The sequence below is a fragment of the Glycine soja genome, chromosome 18, assembly GCF_004193775.1.
Source record: "Glycine soja cultivar W05 chromosome 18, ASM419377v2, whole genome shotgun sequence".
Lineage (NCBI taxonomy): Eukaryota > Viridiplantae > Streptophyta > Magnoliopsida > Fabales > Fabaceae > Glycine > Glycine soja.
The window spans coordinates 34,402,025-34,408,385 of record NC_041019.1 but is presented as its reverse complement, the minus strand read 5'-3'; the positions used below and the strand labels follow the sequence as shown (position 1 = coordinate 34,408,385).

General features: G+C 37.4%; 1 long non-coding RNA gene across 1 annotated transcript; it reads left to right on the top strand.

Annotated features, from left to right (window-relative positions):
• The first annotated feature begins 5,702 nt into the window (after window positions 1-5,702).
• Window positions 5,703-6,161, top strand: LOC114395341. The gene is made up of 3 exons (XR_003662999.1): window positions 5,703-5,806; window positions 5,905-6,072; window positions 6,149-6,161. It is a non-coding gene; the product is annotated as an uncharacterized LOC114395341 (long non-coding RNA).
• Window positions 6,162-6,361: the final 200 nt, after the last annotated feature.

Here is a 6,361-nt window from a genome sequence, read left to right as displayed (position 1 = left end):
AATCCAGTCCCTTAAATTCAAAGTTAGAAACCAACCCATGAACTAACCAGTTTAAATACAAAATTCATAGACTCACAGACACTGCAAGAATTTAAACCTAAACAAATGTTAATATTCAGTTCTAATATTGAATTAACAAAACACAATATTGATGAGAATGCCGCTTCACAGAATGTCTCTGATTCAGTCACCACCTTCCACGTCTCTTTCAGAACTTAAAAGCAAGCATCAAGCATGCAACAGCAGCAGATTGCAGCCAAACTGCAGAACAAGACAATAATATCAGCCTGTGTCATTTTTCTTCCAGTCATGGTTTTCAACATTAAAAAGAAAAACTAAACATTAGCAACAAATTACTTGCTCAGCACCAAAGCCAACAATCCCCCCCCCCCACCCATTTTCATATATATATTATCTTGAATAATATTAAATCTAAAACTTTATATTATAAAAATTCTATTTCAGACTATTATCTTCTAACAAAGCTAGCATGAATTTTTTAGCAACCATAAGGAACTCGTAATTAATTAGGCATGCAAGTACAAAACATGTGTGATAGGACAAAGCTATGAATGGCATGTTTAATTAGTTACTTGTTTGAGTGGTCTCGTCCGTTAATGCTGTTGTTGAACAAATCTAGAAAAAAACATTGTTAGTTTCTTCATCCTTTATGTGGGACCTGAGTGTTTGAAGCAATGCAGCAGTTTTAGCCAATGCAAATCGCTCTAGAGACTTCTTAGGCTCAAATATGTTGGCTAGCTGCTGCTATAAAGTAAGAAAATAGGAGACTTTCGTTGCTCAACCCAAACCCTCTAATCTTGCTTCCGTGTACCACCTAATATACACATGCTGTTGCAAATATTGGATATTTATTTGGCTGTTGCTTTCATCAAAGTAGCATATAAAGTAGCATATAAATTAGTACGAAAATGAAGGGGTTCCATACTAATCATTCATTCAAGAAATGTAGAATCCTTAGTCTTCATGATTCGATTGAAAGTGATCAATATATAAGACCGGAGGGAGTAATGAATAACTAATGATTAGTAATAACCAGAGAGATAGGCAGATTATGATTAGGGGTCAAAAGGTAACAACTGCAAGGATTCGAAATTGCTAAAATAAGGAGCACGATTAAAAAGATAAAATATAAAATTATGATTGTTAATTAAAAATTAACAGTTTAAAATATAATAAAGTGTATATTAATAAAATATAAATATGTTAACAAACAACCTTGAGGATTTACAAAGACATTGAGTATGGTTGAGTGGGTTTGCCATTCTCTTACTTTTGAGTCTATGTGGGCTATTATTGGGCCAGTCAGTACCCATGCCCACTGCACCGTAATTATTTCTCTACTCTGCATTCTGCAAACACGCCACAGTGCACATGGTATGCACCATGTAATTGAGACAATAGGATAATTTATTTATTTTATCTATCACTAGTTATTTTAGAACAGGGACACGAATTAATAGTTAGTTTTTCCAAAAGCATCACTTGCAATCCTCACTTAAGTTATTACTAACTTTCTATATATCCAAAACAAAATGCATGTGATTATTATTTTATTGAAAGGCTTAATTATGTTTATAGTCCTTAAAATTTAGGGTGAATCCAATTCTGGTTCTCAAATTTTAAAAGAAAAAATATCTTAATCTCGCATATATGAAAAGAAAAACAGTTCTAGTTTACTGTTTAGGGTGAATAGTGTTTAGAGGAGGAGATGTAGAAATTGGACAATTGTGCATTGTATTAAGGCCATCTCATACTATGACTGTGCATTGTATTAGGGGAAAATGCTTCCATATATGTAGTTTTTAGTAATGTACAGCAGTAATTTCCTCTCACTTGCAACTGCAGTCTGGAAGAGATGAAAAGAAAATAGGGATTATGAAAAACATTAAGACCAAAAAAGTGTGGTGTGCCAAAGTCTAAAATTGTTTGCATTAGCTTAAAAGCAGAAGAGAAAATTGTTTGCACTTCCCTTAATTCTTTAAGATACGTTGGTATAGGTACACCAGATTGTTTTGTCAACTTTTTATAAGCAGCTTGCAACCTTCTAGTGACTGGTATATGTGTCATACCCTAATTTCGTCCGGGGACCTTTGCTTGATGACATGCGACCTTTCTTTGGTCCTTGTGAGGTGCTTGGCATCCATCATTAGGCAATTTGTGAAATTCCAGGACATGCCGAAAAACCAAAAAAATATTGATGCACAATCCGTAAGTTTCCGTGACACACCGGAAATCAAATGGAAGCATCGTTGCATAATTAAGTGAGGTTCCGTAACATTCCGTAAGTCAAAAGGGGGATGATTATGTAATCCGCAAGGTTCCGTAACATTATGGAAAGAAAACAAGTATCGTTACGAAATTCGTAAGTTTCCGTAACTTTACGAAAAAAGAATCACCAAAAAAAAGCAGAGGGGGGTGTACTTAGTAAAAATGGGGGTGCAAATAGCACCCAGGCCCACTTGGGCCCTCCAGAATATTCCTCCAGAAGGCTGTTGCTTCTGGAGGAAGCAACCTGGCTCGCCTGGGCGAGCTGAGCTCGCCTGGGCGAGCTGGGCGGCAACCACCTCCCTTATTTTGCTATAAATAGGGGAGGAAGTGAAGAAGAAAAGGGTTCAGCCCCTTTGGCACTTCTCTCTCTTTCGAATTTGCTTGGAAAAATCGTTTCCGTGAAGAAAATCTAAGCCGAGGCGCTTCCGAAACGTTTCCGTAACGTTTTCCGTCAAGAATTTCGCAAAGGTTTCAACCGTTCTTCGACGTTCTTCATTCGTTCTTCATCGTTCTTCGATCTTCAACGGGTAAGTACCTCGAACCAAGCTTTTCGATTCATTCTATGTACCCGTAGTGGTCCACATTGTGTTTCGTGCATTTTTATTCTCGTTTTGTTTACTTTTTATACCCCCTGTTGACGTGCTTAAGCCATTTTACTTAAGTCATTTCTCGCTTAACTTAAAAATAAAATAAATTTCCACCGAACGTTTGAATTGTATTATCCATTAACTTCGGTTAAAATAAATTCCGACCGTTCGGTCGTGCCGTAACCACATTGGAAATCAAAAAGAGGTAAAAAATAATATAATAATCAAAAAGACATCTTTTAGTAAAATAAAGCGGAAAATCAATCGGACGTTTTCTCTTTGGGATTTCTCATTCTTAATCGAATTGATTAATAACTAAAGTGAAACTAAGGCTAAAATCAACTCGCCTAGTCAAGCACGTCCACAAAAATAGGCTTTTGAAGTTTGTCATTTCAATTTCTCACTAAGTAAAATGGATCATTTTTAAGGTCCAACGCCTTAAAATGATCACCACTTAAGTAAAAAAGGATCACTTGATAAGAAAGAACTACGTAGGTCTGAGTTCCTCATTGAGGATACGTAGGAGCAAAAGTCCCGCTTTTGTCGACCACCCCAAGAGATCGTTAATGGTCCAACACCTTAACGTTTCTCTCCTTTCAAAAACAAGAGATCGTTAATGGTCCAATGCCTTAACGTTTCTCTCCTTTCAAAAATCAAAAGACCGTTTAATGGTCCAACACCTTAAATGACCTTTTGTTCAAATAAAAAACATATTTTGCAAAAAAGACAAAAAACAAACTTAAACCAAACACTTTGTTCCGAAAGAACTACGTAGGTCTGATTTTCTCATCCCAAATTGAGGAATACGTAGGAGCAAAGGGAAACACCCTTGTCGACCACAAAAAAGAAAAAATATAAAAAGGGTATAAAGGATATAAGGACATAAAAGGGAACGTAAAAATTAAAGTCATGTTTGCACATTCGATTAAAGGCTGCCGTCCCTTGTGACGGACGTGTGGGGTGCTAATACCTTCCCCGTGCATAAATACAACTCCCGAACCTTTCACTTAAAAGTTCGTAGATCGCGTCTTTTCTGGTTTTTCCGACGTTTTCCTCAAATAAACGTTGGTGGCGACTCCGCGCGTATTCCTTTCGTGGAACACGCATCCCGCGAGTCTCGCGTCGCCCTCCCGCCGAAGGGTAGGTTGCGACAATATGTATTATTTAATTGCGGTGGAAATGTGGTCTATGCAGTAACAAATTTAACTTTGTCTATTTATTATTTTAGGCCAAATTCGACATCCCTGAAGGTTTAACTGCGAAGAAGAAGGTTATGTCCACCGTTGGGACCAGATGGAGGCAATTTAAGCCCTCCCTGACGACCAGATATGTATATGCTGAGAATGACGATGAACAAAACAAGGATCCATCTGCTAAGTATGGTATTGATCGAAATACATGGGAAGAATTTGCAAAGACTCGACAGACCCCTACTTGGAAGGTTTAAATTTTAATCTTTTTACAGAACATTTTAGTTACGTATTTTAGTTGTTAATGTCAAACATTTTTTAGTTGTATTTGAAAATGCTGACAGGGAATACGCAAAAAAGCACAGGAAATTCAAAAATTCAATGCATCTCCCCACGTACTCTCTCGTGGAGGCTACGATGTGCTTGAAAAAAAAATTAATGGCCGAGAAAACAAAGTCAAGACTGAATGAAGGTGACAATAGTCAAAATGCAGATATGTTCGTCGACCCTCCATCCCCTATTGCGAGACATGAGAAGTGGAAAAAGGCTAGGACAAACAAATTTGGACAAATGACATCTGCAGCAGCTCAAGAAATCGCAGACAAAATTGTAAGTTGAATATATGCCACAATTATAAATTGTAATTTGTAACCATAATAACGAGTTAATTTGTTGTCAATGTCATAGGATGAATTACAAGAACAAGCTAAACAGGGAGCTTTTGACCCACATGGTCGTCAAGACATCCTAAACACTGCCATTGGTCGTCCAGAGCATTCTGGACGTGTTCGTGTCGGTGGACATGGTGTGACCATAACCAGCTACTTTGGACATGCTTCCTGTGGGTCCCACAATTCTTCGCCTGCGATCACCGCCGAAAGATTGGTTGAAATCATACAAACTATAAAGCAAGAGGTGAAGAAAGAGGTAGAAGACGAGAACAAAGACTGTATGGACAAGATGAAAATGGAGTTGGATGCGATCAAGAGTGAATTATCCCAAATTCATACGCAACAGTCAGCTCCCCCAAGACCGTCTAACCCTGACGTATTTGTTGCACGTGTTAGCACGAAAGAGAGTTATGTTGAAGCTGCTAATAATGTTGTCGATAACGAGCGGTCTACATTTGATACATGTAGTATGGGCTTCTACATTGTTTGTGGTGACAGTACACAACTGGTGGCAGGGGGAAAGGTCTTTGGAGTAGGTGGCACGATACACACTGTTGCTTATGGAGATGATGTAGTAAGGGTGTGTGTTGACACTGTATATGATGGTGAAGCCATTGTCCCGTTACCCACTTTAGAGATTCAGTATGTCAGGGACGTCGTGAACTCATTCATTGGATGGCCCAGACATTTAGTGAAACCTTTATCTTATGTAAGTAATATAATAATACCCCTGCCAAATTGTCATTTGAATACACACTTGTAATATTTGTTAAGTTGTTGATTAAATTTAATACTTATTTTCTTGTACCACTTAGGATTCTGACCTTAATGTGTGGAAGCCAGTTGAACATAGTAGTGATGCAAAGCTTGCAGGTGAATCCGATCCATTGGGAGAGTTGATGAAGATATTGTTTTATGTGTACCAAAATCCAGTGGAAGTGTCGTGGGAGGCGAACCAATTTGGACTTCCTGATATTGGGGCAAAATTTTACATCACACATGCAGATCTAGCGGAAATAATATCAGGTGACAAGTGTTTAAACATAGCGATACTACAATTGTGGACCATGTAAGTCATTTTCCTGCAACCTTTATGTTTGATTACTTGATAACCATTATTTTTAAATCTAAAACATTTAAAATAATCATGACTTGTCTTCCAAATAGATTTATGAATGAGTGCGGTAGAAGGAAAGCTGATCAGTCACTATATGGTTTGCTGGAGCCTCAATCTATACAAAATGCTAAGGAAAGACGTCAACAATGCCAACAATACATTGAAACATGGGTCAAGGAATCACAAAGGCAGTTGTATTTAGGAGCTTACTTGCATCAGTAAGTTCAATTGTTCTTCGAATTTAAGTTTTTTTTTGTTGTTGTACAATTCTATTATTATAATTGTCCAATTCAGGGCACATTGGCAATTATTTGTTCTCCACCCAAGGGAAAACACGGTCGTTTGGTTTTGTTCTCTAAGGAAGAAGCCTGATATTAACATCAAAGGCGCAATTAACAGGTTCTATTCAAATATAAAAATCAGGGCATCCTTTAGTTGGTAATTGTTGTTACATATACAGCAAAAATGGTTGTCATATATATGCTATTTTTTTTTAAATAGTGTAAT